Source organism: Lissotriton helveticus, chromosome 6 (genome assembly GCF_964261635.1).
Source record: "Lissotriton helveticus chromosome 6, aLisHel1.1, whole genome shotgun sequence".
Taxonomy (NCBI): Eukaryota; Metazoa; Chordata; class Amphibia; order Caudata; family Salamandridae; genus Lissotriton; species Lissotriton helveticus.
In genome coordinates, this window is record NC_136067.1 from 1,163,082,738 (window position 1) to 1,163,098,603 (window position 15,866).

The following is a 15,866-nucleotide window of genomic DNA, read 5'->3' on the forward strand; positions in this document are numbered from 1 at the left end:
GCTCTGTTGCTTCAAAAGATCAAAGGTTGAGGCAGTTAACAATTGATTTGTGCAACGTCTTGGTAAAATAAGAAGGAATAGCAGCCAAGAATGAATAAAGCACTATATCCCTAAAAAATCATTTTGGGTACTTGGAGAACTTGGGTAACATGGAAAATGGCTCCCTGGTCTCCTTGAAGGATGGAGTGTCGGGTGAGGAAGAGGGGGGTGTTGAGTCTTCGAAACTAGCTGGTGCAGAGCAGCAACAGGCTCAGTCGAATCCTTCTGAGTTTTAAGAGTCCAGGCATACCCCCTGCACTATCTACATCGGCTAATTTGAACAACGCTCCCTCTGGTGACAAAGCAGAAGGAAAGCAGGACACTAGACCTAAGAGTCAGCCGATTTCAGCCGTACCCGCACAAAGTAGCTCTAAAGGGGCTGGTGAGGGAATCAGGAGTCAGGATCTTAACGAGGTCATACGTTCAGACCCGGCACCAGCTCCTAGGGGAAGGAGGAGAGGATCTGAAGATTCTGGTGAGCAAGTGAAGGATCGCCTGGGGGATCTTTTTCAATCATTGAGAAGTGATATGATGTCAAAATTCGAGATATCAGAGAATAATCAAAAAATAATATATGACAGATTTGATCTTTTGGAATCTAAGTTAGAGGAGGTTACTCTTCGAACAGGAAAGTTGGAAACAGAAGTAGCTGCGTTGAATAAAACCGCTCATGGAAACTTAAAAGAGATAGACACTTTGAAGCTCCAAAATAGAGCATTGGCTTTGGACATTGAAAGATTGGAAACCCAAGCACGAAGAAACAACCTGAGGATTCTGAAAATACCCGAGGGGGAAGAGCTGGAGGACATAAAGGGCTTTGTCTGCAAACTACTGAGAGAAGGTGTTTTAAAAGATCGCCCAGATATAGACCTGGAAGCTGAAATTCAAAGGGTGCATAGAGACCCTTATAAGAGACGTACAGAAAGGAAAGCACCTAGAAAAATATTAGTAAACTTTCTAACGTATAGCGTCAAGGAGCTCATTCTGGGGAGATGCCTGTCAAAAACGGATCTTCGTTATAGGTCCAGTCCCTATCTTATCAGGTCTGACATAGGTGCAAGAACCGCACAGAGACAATGGGAGTTGGGCACCAGAATGCCAGACTTGAGGTCATTGGGGGCGCACGTGCAGATGAGGTTTACTGCCTTGCTCAGGATCATGTGGAGGAATAAGACCTATAGCTTTTCCCAGCCAGAAGAGGTTGATAATCTTTTAGGCCGAATGAGAAATGATCAGGATGATTAATAATGGGCAAATCTGGTCACAACCTCAAAAATAACCTAAAAAAAAAAGTCATCGTCAGGTATGGTGGGGGGGTTCCTCAGGGGGGAGGGTGTTCACTGGGTGGAGGGAGCAAAGGGGAAAAGATAAAAAATAAAAAAACCTCATATATAGATGAATACATCTTACACATAGCTATGGATGGGTACGAGAGGATAGTAGACTTATGAATAATTCATATAAGCTTAAAGTCCTGTCTTGGAATATTAATGGCCTGGGGGAAAAAACGAAACAGAATAGAATTTGTGACTTCTTAAAAAATTCAGAAGCGCATATTATAATGTTACAAGAAACCCATTTAGAGGTAGATATCTGTAGTTCTCTCTTTAAGAATTTAAGCTGGGTCCAGGAAATAATTTGCTCCAGGCAATCTGGTACTACAAGAGGAGTCTCCATCATGATCCGAGCGAATAGAGGGATAAGTTTAAAAAAATACGAGACAGATCAATCAGGAAGATGGTTGGTAGCAGTAATAAATATTCAAAATATCCCGGTTACACTGGCAGCGTACTATGGTCCGAATGATGATAACCCGGGCCCATTATCTAAGTTAGAGATAGCATTATTAGGGTCAACTGGCCCAGTAATCTTGGGAGGCGACTTTAATTTGGTCTTTGACCAAAAACTAGATAGAACTTCTAAAGCTAAATATCACGCCCCCTCGAAATCACTTGCCACCTTAGATGCAATAATGAAGAATTTTTGTCTTTTAGACGTATGGAGAAAAAAATACAGGACCACACTAGGGTTTACTCATTACAGTAAAAAATACAAGAATTATTCCAGGATTGACCACTTTTTAGTCGATCAGCACTTTCTCACAGACATCAATTACCTTTCTTTTACACCGACAGGGATGTCAGATCATGCAGTACTAGAAATGGAAATCACATTGAATTTAACTCCTTTAAAAACCAGATGGACCCTAGAGAGATAACTCCTATTAGATAATCAAGTAAAAATAGAAGTTAAGGATAAAACGGTAGAATGTTTCATATTAAATGCAGGCACTTCTACTCCTCAAGTAGTATGGGAGACATATAAGGCCTTTTTGAGAGGAGTCTTAAGCTCTTTGATGACTTATAAGAGAAAGAGTATGAAAGTAAAAAGAAGGGAAGACCTGGCAGCAATAATAAGAAAGGATCTTGAGTTACAAAACGCAATTTTAATTAACTCCAGGAGAACTCATTTGATAGAGAAGGAACTTACTGAATTACAACTTCAGCTTAAAATCTCGGATGAGAAAATTCTTAAAGAAAAGTGGGAGACCAGTAGATGTTATGTTATGTTATGTTATTTGTACACTTCTATAGTGCACGGCCACTCCACTGGAGTATCCCGGCGCTTTAACGAAGACTCCCAGCCGAAGATGGGGAAAAACATAACACCAAAAGGGCGTACAAACACAAAAACAGCATCAAGATTTACGGGAAGAGCCAAGTCTTAAGGGCCTTGCGGAAAGACAGAAGACTAGAGGTCTGTCTTAAAGAGATTGGAAGATCATTCCAGGCATGAGGAGCTAAGTAGCGAAAAGACCGTCCTCCTGCTCTTGCCCGTTTGATAATGGGAACACTCATTTTTGATAAGGACGAGGATCTAAGAGATCTGGGAGGGGTATACCAAGACAGTCGTTTGGAGATATATTTGGGGCCTATGCCATGCAAGGCCTTGAAAGTCGTGGTCAATGTTTTAAATAGAATCCTTTTTGCAACTGGGAGCCAATGCAGTGTGGCGAGAAGATCCGTGGCTCTGGCTTTCCTTGGAAAACCAAAGATGGCTCGGGCTGCAGAATTCTGGGCGATTTGCAGACGCCTGACCAGGTATTTGGGAAGTCCCAGAAACAAAATGTTTGCATAATCCAACCTGGAGCAGATCAGTGCCTGGACAATAATTCTTCTGTGCTGGATAGAGACTAGGGGATTAAAACATTTTGAATATGGAGAAAAATGTGGAGCCCTCTTAGCTTGGAAATCTAGAGAAGAGAGAACGAGGAATAATATTAAAACTCTATCACAAAGGCAGACAGGAGACTTGATAGAGACAGATGCAGAGATTAGAGAGGAAGCGCGGTCTTTTATGAGAAGCCTCTACACGGAAAGATAAAGACCCCAAAGGGGATGACTTAGTAACTTGGTTATTATCAAAAAATTTACCTAAAATATCTGAACCGGATAAAATATATCTGGAAAGTGAGATTACAGAGGGGGAAATATTAAACCAATTGAAGAGAATGAAACGGGGAAAAGCTGCAGGTTCGGATGGGTTGCCAGTTGAGATTTATATGGATAATAAAGATCAGTTATTACCTACACTTAGGGAACTTTTTAACCTCTTACTAACTCATAGCTATTCGGTTCCCCCCTCCTGGGCAGAAGCTATTATAACGCTCATAGTAAAACCTAATAAAGATCCAAAGAGAATAGAGTCGTATCGACCAATTTCACTCCTAAATTCGGATATGAAGATTTTCTCCGGAATTCTAGCCACCAGATTATCAAAGATCATAAAATCTATAATTCACCCTGATCAAAGAGGTTTTATTCCAGGGAGGCAGTTAAACGAATTAACATTTCAAGCGATAGGGGCCATTGATTATGCCATCGATAAAAACCTCCCGTTGGCCTTGGTTGCGATAGATGCTGCTAAGGCCTTCGATCAGGTCAACTGGAAGTATTTATGGGCGACAATGTCAGCATTTGGGTTTCCTCTAACCTTCATTAAGACGGTTAAATCTTTATATTATAACCCAAAAGCAAAAGTTTTAGTTAACGGAATACTATCTGACTGGTTTGATATATCCCGAGGTACTAGACAGGGTTGCCCTTTATCCCCTCTTTTGTTTGATCTTTACATGGAGCCTTTTGTTTGTGGAATCAGAGATGATAATATAATACAACCCTTTCAGCTTGGTAATATGTCATTAAAAACTGCTTTGTATGCAGATGACCTTCTCCTGTATACCTCTAATCCTCAGTGGCAATACCTAGGCTATTTTCTTTATCAGAAGAATTTGGAAAATTGTCAGGCTATCAGATTAATAAGGAGAAAACCGAGATAATGGGGTGGAATAATAACATACATATACAGGGCGCAAAACATAAAATGAGATACTTGGGAATTTATTTAACCCAAGCGCTAAAAAACATAACATCATTTAGTTGGCAGACTGTGGTTAAAGATATTAATAAAACTCTATCAAGATGGGGGAACCTGCCTCTAAATATATATGGCCGTGTTAACCTTATTAAAATGACGATTCTCCCGAAACTGACCTTTCTATATAATTGCATCCCCTTATCATTTTCTTCAAAAGATATCAATACTTTGCAGGGTAAGATCGGATCATTTATATGGGCCTGCAAGTCATCTAGAATAGCATGGAAAAAGTTGAGAAGGGGCTTAAAGATCGGTGGTTTAGCCCTTCCAGACTTACTATCATACTGTCATGCGTTTCACTTTAAAAAATTTAGGCTACTTGCGAACAAGTTAGATGCATCATCACAGGGCCGCTTGTTTCAAGCTTTATTGAATGAATTACCTTATGACCATGATTATTTCTTATTCAAGTTTGGAGACCAGAAATTTTTTTTAAAAATTAGTCTTAAGATACTGCAGACTGCACTAAAAAATTGGGGGTTCATCCGGAAGTTGTTCAATATTCCTTACTACCACACTCACACTCCAATCTGGGATTCCCCGGGTACGCCTCCATGTCTCCAAGATCAGCTTTCACAACCCTTGAAAACAGCTGGACTACAAAAATGGGGAGACCTATGGGTAGATTCAGGTCTTCTGGACTGGAATGCTTTAATACAACTTACAAATGGACACCTCACTAGGTTTAAATATTATCAATTATCAGCTTGGTGGTCAAGTCAGAATCTGCAATGCGAAAAAACCCAGCTATCCTTGATGCCGTTTGCAGAGGGGGGAAATGGATAAAAGAAGTTTCATTCTGGTATAAGTCGATAATCAAGGATGAGGAGAAAAAACTACACTTGGAGGTGATAAAGTTATGGGAAAATAACATAGCCGAACCTCCGGAAGAAGTTAGTAAAATGTGGTCAGACTCCTTTCTTCTTTCCCAGAGGCTAATTAAACCAGCCAATTTAAGACGTAACCATCTTTTTACTGTCTATAGAGTATATTGGACCCCGGCCAAACTGCATAAGATAACACAGAATAACTATTACTGTCCCCGATGTAACCATAACGCAGCAGACGATATCCATATTTTTTTTTAATTGCCCTGCAATTCAGGACTACTGGAGAGCGATAATTGATTTTTTGGGGCGCCGTATTGTCAATAACTATTACATGTTCACCCAGATTGGTTTTCTTTGGTTTACTGAAAGACTATAACTTAAATAGTTTTGATACTCAGTTTATTTTTTATGTAGTAGTCTTGGCTAGGAGACAAATATGTATGGAGTGGAAGTCAACAGTTCCCCCCAGATTTGCAGCATGTTTAAAACATATAATGGAAGTATGCAAGATGGACATGGTTGGACGAAATGAGAATATTGAGAATGTCTGGTCCAAACTGGTGGTCTGGTCAAACAAGTAAATGGTCCGATGATTATGCCAGAGGTTGTGTCGGCCCTGTCCTCCCCCTGGTTTAGGGTTTCCAACATGGGCCAGGGGGAGTGGGATAAGGAAAACAGCCTACCTCTGGGATATCCCTGTTTGCTATGATACTGTTACCAGGGCGGACTCGAAAACATCAGTATAAGAGGCAACAGCGAGACCCATCTAGAGCATACGAATTCTGGTGGCATATATGAGGACAACATTTTTTTTTATAAAAAAAAAAAAAAGAATGAATAAACCAAGACATTTCATAATGAATTTTGTTTCCTTATAACAACTACCACTATAGATCCTACCATATTAGGATTCAATAACCACTTACAACATTAACTACACCATATTAAGAAACCCCTTTGTTCTATTCCCTTTGATCAGTCTCATAGTTAGACTTACTATTAACTGGCAGTTAAAACATTTTCAGGAGAGCTGCATTGTACACAATGATGACTGTGCCCAGGCAACTGTATGTTCTCCAAAATGTCACCTATGGGTTAAATGGCCAATGACTTCGGTATTCTGGAGTAGTGTGAATAAAACTCTATGAGAGGTGCCAGTGATTTTGGCTGCAAGAAACACTAGAATCAAGGTACTGTAGATGTGGGGTAAAGACAACTCCCCTGTCTCAACCAAAATAGCAGTCAAGAGGTAATGATATGTATGCGGACGACAAACAACTTTATTTGAAAATCTCATCCCCGGATAACATCATCTCACTCAACACTATCCCAACGTCTACTCAAAATTGGTTAACTGAGAACAATCTCATGCTCAACACCTCCAAAACTGAATTCCTTCTCATCTCTCCTTCGAACCACTCCCCAAGCTTGACATTTGGCTGAATCACCTCACTGCTTTCAACTGCACCCCTCTCATCATAGATGCAGCCAAATCTCTAAGAATCAGCCTGGACAAGCACCTGAATATGAAAAATCACCATCAGGAATGTGTGTAAGGGAGCTAATCACTTGATGAGGACACTTACAAATATCAAACCATTCCTTCCACAAAAGGATTTCAAGCAGGTAGTCCAAGCACTTGTCTTTCCGAGGCTAAACTACGGCAGCACTACGCTCTGTGGCCTTCCCAAATACACCCTTGCTCCACTAAGGACATAATTGAACGCTGCAGCTAGACTGGTCAGAGGTTCCAAACTAAATGCGCACACATCCCAGTCCTAAAATCTCTTAAATGGTTGTCCTATAAAGCTCAAATCCAGTTAAAGATTGCCGTTCTGACGCACAAAGCCCTGCACTTCAAAACGGGAAACATCACTTACAAAGCAACTTTTACCACGCAATGCTTTTATATCGCAACTTTTACAACGCAAACCATTACAACGCATTGCGCTGGGGGGCGCTCTAGGATAGGAAATAGATTTAATTTACTATCCAACACCTTCCCTACTATCCACGGGGACTGGAGTTGGAATAGTAAATTAAATAATTCACTATCCAGCGCCCCAAAGCACTATGCGTTGTAAAGGCATGCATTGTAAAACTTGCGATGTAAAAGCATGCGTGGTAAAAGCATGCGTTGTAATGTCATACATCCCCTCAAAACTCCCAGGTAAATGGAGTCTGTGGCTCCGGGCTCTTCCCCCAGTCAGCGGTGATGGCGGTGACAATATTGGTGCAGCCCCCCTCGGGCTGATTGAGCAGGTGAGCGAGGAAAGCTGTGCTCGCGTTTTTAGTATATGCCCAAAAGAAAGAAGGGACCCGCGTCGCAAGAGCCCTGGTGCGATTTAAAGCGCCTCCTGGCGCTTCGTGCTGACGTGTCCTGGAGCGCCGCCGGGGGACTCTGGGAAATTGAGTCTGTGGCTCCTGGCTCTTCCCCCAGTCAGCGGTGATGGCGGTGACAATATCGGTGCTGCCACCCTCGGGCTGATTGAGCAGGTAAGCGAGGAAAGCTGTTCTCACGTTTTTAGTATATGCCCAAAAGAAAGAAGGGAAATGCATGTCAATAGGCTTTTGGAAAGGTAATCAGAATTATAATCAGACATTTTTCCTTTGGCAAGCGATTCCTAGATCTGAAAGTCCAACAAGTGTAACAAGAAAAAGGATCTTTTCAGAGTTTTAGATTTTTTAATTCAAGATGTGCTACTTGTTTTGGTACAGTCTGCGTGTAGCTCAATCACATTTACAGCATACTTTTAAAGATATTGTTGCCTCTTAATGTTGGGAAAGCTAGCGCAAACAGTAGGAAAGTTGGATCATGGACTAGAGATTGTGAGAGTGTCTGTCTCCAATACATTGAAATAATTCTAATATGTAACGGCTCTAAAAAACGAAATCTCTCTTTGGAAAGTATAACCAGTGGCACAACTCAGAGTCATAAAAGGGTCCAATTAACAATTGCTATGAAGAATTTCCTCATCAAAACTCATATTTAAAAATATGTCTCATCCAATCCTAGATTCAACAAAAGGATATTTTTGAGCTCTCAAAACTAGAACACACTTGAGATAGGAAAGTTGCTTATTTTGTAATCCTAGTTCTCATCCATGAGAATCTTCATGTACATAGCCAGCCGGCATACCCAAGAGTGGGAGCAGGGAGAATTTTTAACAAGAAATCAAGATTTCTGCTGAAGAGATTTTGTTTTTTTCAAAGAATCAAATGAAAGTGTACTTAAAAAGAAAAACTAATATGGAAAAATATAAAACTTCTGTTCTTTCTAATATTGATCCTTTAAAGAAACATGACCCTAATGAACAGAGCTGTATTAAAAAAATAGGTTTGTCAATTTGAAAGTGTTAACACTGTCCTTTTTTAAAGCTTTATTTAATCATTTTCTGTATGAAATATACAGCCATATATTCAGAGTATGCAATTACATAACATGGAACAAGATATTAACAGCACATCATGCCTCGTCAAAATTTAAATACCAATATTCCCTTCCAAGCAGATAATCAAACAGTCTTAAGCAGATAATCAAACAACCATATAACAACATCAGGACCTCAAGTCTTACCTCCCAAATATCTAGCCAATTCTGATTTCCGGTCTAGGAGGTCTCTTCTGTAGCCAGTCAATCATTCAAAAATAATTAGGGAGTTCGAGCTGACTTCATTCACCCTTCTATTGGGAAGGATTCCAGATAACGTTTGTTCTGCAGGAGATGATGGGGGTGAGAACTTGTAGATGTCTGGCCAGTTTGCCAGCTGCGGACATGGATCATGCCCTAGCACATCACCACCCTTCCTTTCATCGGCAGCAGTGAAAACGCTGTACATTTCTGTATTGTCACTGTAATTTCAGGTACATACCCCAACAAAGCAAGTAACTGAGAGGGTCTTATCCCAGTCTCTTATTTTTGAAATATCAGTGAAGACCAAATACTAATTTGTCACCACATATTGCCAAGTGCATTCTATTTGGAGGAAGTACACATCCAGATAGTGACATCTATTGCAGAGCACCTACATTTCCAGTTCTCAGAGTCCTTTGGGGATACAGTATACTCTATGTATGTACTTATAGTGCATACATCTATGTATGCCTTTCAGTAAACTCCCTCGTTTAAGCACAGCAAAAAGACCATTGCATAGATTTGAGGAGAATTGCCAAAGTTTCTGTCCCACTTTCTGCTAACACCAAAGGCCAACATGTTTTTAATTTGCAAAATATTATAGTCAAGAACCCAGATGGTGCAAGCCATGGTTACTTAATGGCAATTTAAAAGCTGTGGCTTCATTGGGTACAAAAGACATCAGTTCTGGAACATGCAATTCAGGTGAGAACATAAAAGCATATCTCCAAAAGTATGCAACTGGCCCAGTCCTTAATACATTTTCGAGGCAAACATTTGCCCTCAGGAAAACATCCTTCAGACAAAAGAGGTTAATTCAGACAACTGATTTACCTAGGGATCTGGAGGAACAGGGAGCGGTGGAATATTTGCAAGCAGAAGAGCTGGTAAATTTAATAACGCATTTACAGCCACCTTGGTCAATTTATACCAGGACAAATTACTACTAACCGTCCTATCTATTCTGTTTGTAGGTCTACTACTGAATGCATACCATTTACATGAGCGGGGAAGGGAACAAACACTACATCGTCCTCCACCAGAGGATGAGGAAGTGATGTGGAAGGGTGCAACCAAAAATAGGCATCCTGTACTTGAGTGATATACCAATACAGCTCAAAATCGAGGTCAGTAACGCCCCCAGCCTCATTTGGCAGAGATAATGTCTCCCACTGTGAAAGAAAGTCTAGGTCGCAGCACTTGGTCAGTAGAAACACTACAGACTTGTTTCCATTTTACGGAAAATCTAGACATGCCACCAAAGCTGAGGAATTCCCGTATAATGGAGGACAGGTCTACTCCAGGTTCTTTGACAAACAGAAGAATGTCATCTGTATTTTATGACAGGAGAATCTGAAGCCTACAAAAGTGTAAGTCTCTGGTGGCATGGAAATCACAAAACCTATCCAGTGGCTCGACGGCCAGGGCAAATGAAATTGGTGATAGGGGACATACCTGTCGAGTCCCCTGAAGGACTGTAATAGGCACTGATTCAGAACCATTCAAATATAAAGACGAGAAAACGAGACAAACAGCTACCAAAGAGTCACTGTTTAGGAAAAACCGAGACAACAGGCTGAAAAATAAATGGTAGATATGCAGAAAAGACACAACAAATGGGGTAGCAAAATCTAAATTAGACTCTCAGTAGGACGTCGAAGGGAGAGTGATCCTGCAGCTACTAGTGCACCATGAGCGTTAAGACAACACTTTACTACACAGTGTTCAGGTCATTGTGGCACAACAAATGACTTGACTGACGTGTGATGAGTGTGTGTCAAACCATTTAAAACTTTATGAAGTGTATGACAATTGTAGACAAACAACAACGGTTGATAAGGCAAGCACAGAAAGGCTGAAATAACTGACAAATAATCTTTCATTGTGCCCACCACAAGCCCGTGCTGGGCTAATGAAACAAAAGAACATTAAAAAATGTATCATGTGATGGCCAATGGTTGAGACCCTACCCGACAACAAATTTATCCCACTGCCCAGATTAGAATGACTTTGTGGAAGGGCCTCTGTAGGAAGCTGGCTCTGTATACTATACCAAAGTGAGGTATAGTGTCCAATGGAATCCCAAAGGTAAGCAGTGGCAAAGTTAGATAGAACCTTACTCTTCTAGAACCAAGCAAGCCTGGCACAGGTAAGCAATAAATACTTTACATTAGTAAATGCTGATTGAAATACAGTTCAATTGCAATTGTAAATGTACTATTGTTTGAATTACAGTATTGTTTCAGATAAATGCAATCACTTGTAAATACAGTACATAGACTTGAATGGGATTTTCAGTAAAATAGAAGGTACGTTACTTTTGGATTGCTTTTCCTACTCAGTGCTGTATGCCTGGATACATTTCCTGTAAACAGGTGAGCAAACGCGTTTTTGTTAAATCGTACAATTTTAAAGAATTTCTTCAGGTTTCAAAACTCCACACTTAGAAACTTTTTCAGGAAAAAGTGCCAATGTCATCCTACGGAGGAAAATAGGTTTCTTTTTTTTTAGGTAAGTATTCGGTAGTGGAAGTTGAGGTTCTGGGGGTGGACTCAGGGGTCCCCTAGAGTCAGTGATGCACTCTTATTACACCCTCAGCGGCACTAAGGCGGCCAGGTGCAGAGTGTTGAGGCCCAATGTTATCCAATGGGGGATAGGGGGCCTCCGGTTGGTGGCTGCTGGCAAGAAGGCCACTGGGCTGTGGGAGTAAAGCTCCTGGAATTTAGCTCAGGGCAAATGGGGAAACAAATTAGCACCAAAGGTGCAGCCTCAACGGCACTAGGGCGGCTAGGTGCAGGGTGCTGTTTCAACGTCGGATGCCCTGTTGTTTCCAACGGAGAACCTCCGGTTTGCAAAAGCACTGCAGGCAGGAAGACGAAGGACTTCTGGGTGCGACCACCACTTTGAGAAGTAAGTTGGAGAGTTAGGGGTTGGTTGGGCACTGTTGGTTTGAGAACACAAGGCCGTGGGGCGTCGGGTGCAGGGGTGCCTTTTGGGGTTGGATCTTCTTACCAGCTCCTGGTCGCAGTTAGGGGGCCTTCTGGATTTAGACTGCAGGCGTCGGCTGGAGCCTTGAGGAAGGTCAGGGGTCACCGGATCTTGGTTCAGGATCACCGAGGTGACCTCCACGTGGTGTTTGTCCACTCGAGCTCGGGCTGTGGACAGTGGGTGCAGAGTGGCGGGGATTTGCGATTTCCAGCTGCTGCCAGAGGTTGCAGATGAACAAATCCGGTGTTCAAGGGAGAAGCAGTCTTTGGAAGTGGAGGCAGGCAGGTCCTAGGGGACTTTTGAGCTTGCTGACTGCAAGACACACCGGGATTTCACAGAAGCAGGTTCGAGGGGGAGACAGGCCGGTGGGGCTGGGGCCAAACCAGTGGGCGTCTTCCTCTTGTTAGCTGCTGCACGGATGTTCTGTCCTTCTTTTCAACTTGTTTGGATCTGAGGAAGCAAGGTTCAGGGGTGCCCCTAAATACTAGATTTAGGGGCGTTACAGGTAGGTAAAAAGGCAGGGAGCAATGGGTCTCTTCCCTTGGGTGGGTACACCCCCTATTATGCCACCCTCCAGTGGAAGGGGGCATGTGCCTGTCCCTGGTTAGCGGAGTCCCCCCATCATCAAGATGGCGTGGAATGAGAGTTGTGCTACACCTCGCCTCCCTCACCTGAGAGGTGGAGTTGGCAGAGGTGGGCACACCTCTCTTCCTCACTTGTTTTTCCCGCTGGTTCTCCCGCCCAAAGTGGGGGTCAAAACCAGTGGGGACCAGTTGCTGAAAGCAGCAATTGGCCTGGGGAAGCTCACAAAGGCAGCAAACCTTGGAAGCTTCCCCTTCGTGAACCCTGCCCATCCTGGTGGAGGAGGCTTGGCACCTCGTCTCGGGATGTGCATTGTTTTAGGCCCCAGAGAGCAGGAGGCTCTCGACCCAGGGTTCCAGAAACATGTCTGGTGGTGACAGCTGAACGCAGCCACTCAGCCTGGACACTAGTGGTGGGTTCGTTTTCAGGGGGCATTTCTAAGCTGCCCTCTGTGTGCATTTTTCATTAAACCCCACACTGGCATCAGTGTGGGTTTAATGTGCTGAGAAGTTTGACAGCAAACTTCTCAGTTTTCAGTGTTGCCATTATGGTGCTGTGGAGTTTGAGTTTGTAATGACAAACTCTCAGCACCATATACTCTTAATGGCAGCACTGTACTTACAATGCCTAAGAATGGACTTAGAGGGAGGAGCCACGCGCCGGTCCAAGATGGCCGCGTAAGAGCTCTGCTCCACCGACCCATACCACCAGCCCTACTGTCCTGACATTGATCCTGGAATCAGAACCTGTCGCCTGATAGCGGAACACGAGCGACGCTCCCTGCAGCGTTCTCGGACCCTCTACAACATCGGAGCCGGAGATAAGCCGCCCGTTAGCTGGGGCCAACCTTCCTCCTGAGCCGGGGGCTCGAGTGTGTGCTGCAGCCAGCCCTCAGTTGAATAATACCTGTGGAGGTGGGCCTCAGCAAGGCCTATCAGTGCTAGGGGTTCACCCTTCTCTGCACAAGTCCTCAGACTAATAGGATAGAAGTTGGCACAGAAACTGGAAAGGAAAATACAAAGTTTATTAAACCTCATGAGGTGGAACTACATTCACACAACACCCTTTGGTAGTGTATGAAGTAGCACACTGAATGGAAGGAGCTGGTCCTTTTATACCCACACAGGGGCTCAAAAGAAGGTGGTACAAGTACAAGAGAAGGTTTCAGGTACATATAAGGTAATTCAGAAAATGCACAGTCAACAAGTGGGAGGAGCTAACAGTTGCTAATTCTGGTGAACACATCCCGACATTTACAAACTAGGGACAGCTACAAGCTCAACTGAGCATGTGCGAAGCAGAAGTGGCTAAATATAACCTGTCTCTAGGCAGATTTCAAGAGAAGACAACAGCAAGATAGGACAGAGCACATGGCACGCACGTGGTAGCACATGGCAAACAAGATGGCTGCCAGAAATACAAAATGGTTTCAACAAAAAAGGATAAGAAAGCCACTGAATACAGGATGGCTTCTGTTAATGCTAACTCAATCACTGCCAAATTACAACAGATGACCCTTTTAGCATTAGCTGAAGACATTCGCTCATCTGGGGTAATCTAGATATGTATCCTGTACATCGATGCTCATCAGTTCAGTGACCTCTTTATTTAGCATTTTTTGGGCTTTTATTTCTGCAATATTTCTCTTGGCAGGTGTACAAGCAGTGATGCAAATAGAGCACAGCATGTAACCACATTGTATACATATACAGCATGTAAACAGTATCACCAGTAGTATACATAGAACAGTCAGTAGCTTTCAGCCCCAAGTAATAAAGAGTGTCCACATCCAGTTCGAAAAAGTCCATGTACCAGTCTCTGGGTGAATCTCTGTCTGCAGCAATCTTATGCAGTTTAGAGATTGCGTAATTTACTGAAGGTGAGTGATCTGGAATGAAAACACAACAGCTGCTGCCAATGATGCGACATGCTACAATCCTCGCAACTTGCAGCTCTTCTGTAATGTTCCTAAGTGCCATTGCTGTCTGATTGGTAACAGCTTCCACAACACATGTCAATCGCCTTATCTTTCTGCTGTTCAATGCAGCACCCACAAAGAAAAATAAGCCCAAGTTAAAGTCAAAATATTGTTGCAAAGCAGTGTCAGTTTGGTCAACTTCTTCCATACTTATTGTCCTCTTATTTCTGTTCTTGGAAATGTCATTGTAAAGTTTAAAGTTACAGTGATACGATGCAGGTGCCAGAAACACAGGGGGAAACAGAAAGGACACATAGCAGACCCCTGACCACCCAACAGGTAGTTGATAGTATCCCTTATTACCACAAAGTAGGTATTATGTGATGAAATAAAGCTGCTATTATTGGTACCTTCAATTGTCAGAATTCCAGTACATTCACTTCTCCCCACTGGAATTCTCCCAACACTACTAATACACAAATCTGCTTTAGCTCTAGTCACAGAAATTACAAAAGGTCCATTATTTTTTATAGTCCTCGTATTTGTGAAAACATGTGGCATAGAAATATTGTCAGGTTGGTACTCCTCCCATTCCCATTTAGTTCCTCTAGCTTGAGGGTAACCATTCTTATCAGGATAACACCCTTTATTAAGGTGATAATTGATTTGTCCCACTGTCATCTCTGTAATGTTGGCCCTTTCAGAGGCAAACAAAAGCGCAAACCAGGCTTGACAAGAACCATTATGTGAAAATGGAAGAGGAATAAAAGGTGTTCCTCCTTTCTTTTGGTGCGCAGGTATCATCCCACACACCCAGCAGTTGGTAGTATTCGTGGCATTATGTGTATGATGCAACATCTGGATGAATGTATTATTCATGTAGGATTGTCGATGCTTCTGCTCATGGTAGGGGAGCGTAAAGTAGTGGTGGTCAACTGGTACTGGAGTAGTGGCGATCAAAAGCTCTCGAACAGGAGCCACTTTCTCAACATACCAGGTAATTGCTGCCATAACCACCATAGCACCAACAAACCCTACAGCACAAATGATTTCCTTATTGCAGATCTTAGCAGCTTTTGATCTCTCAGCAGACATGAGCACTTCGTCGTCAAAAAAACAACTGTTGAAGCTCTTATCCCTGAGCAGCCATTGATTTCTTCACCGAGGGTTAAGACGGGTGTCACTTAGCAGGACTGATCCCCCCCCCATGCCACATCAGCACTCCGTTTCACCAACCCAGGGCGGTAGCTCAACCAGTCCTTTTTGACAATGCAGGCTCTTTCCGTGGTCTCAATCGGTATCGCGATGCTCCAGAAATTGTGTGGTCCAGGAAGACTTCCTCAGATTCATCAGGTGGGATGGCTTGGTTTTTCTCCGTATCCGGAATCTCTCGATGGTCGGTCAGCACAGTAGGGTCCACCAAGGTAGGCGTCACATG

At 42.8% G+C, this 15,866-nt stretch overlaps 1 protein-coding gene across 2 annotated transcripts in view; it reads right to left on the minus strand.

Annotated features, from left to right (window-relative positions):
- The window catches only part of ABCB10 (ATP binding cassette subfamily B member 10), an 878,274-nt gene that overhangs the window by 259,941 nt on the left and 602,467 nt on the right, over nt 1–15,866 (minus strand). The gene's annotated exons all lie outside the window — the stretch shown is intronic.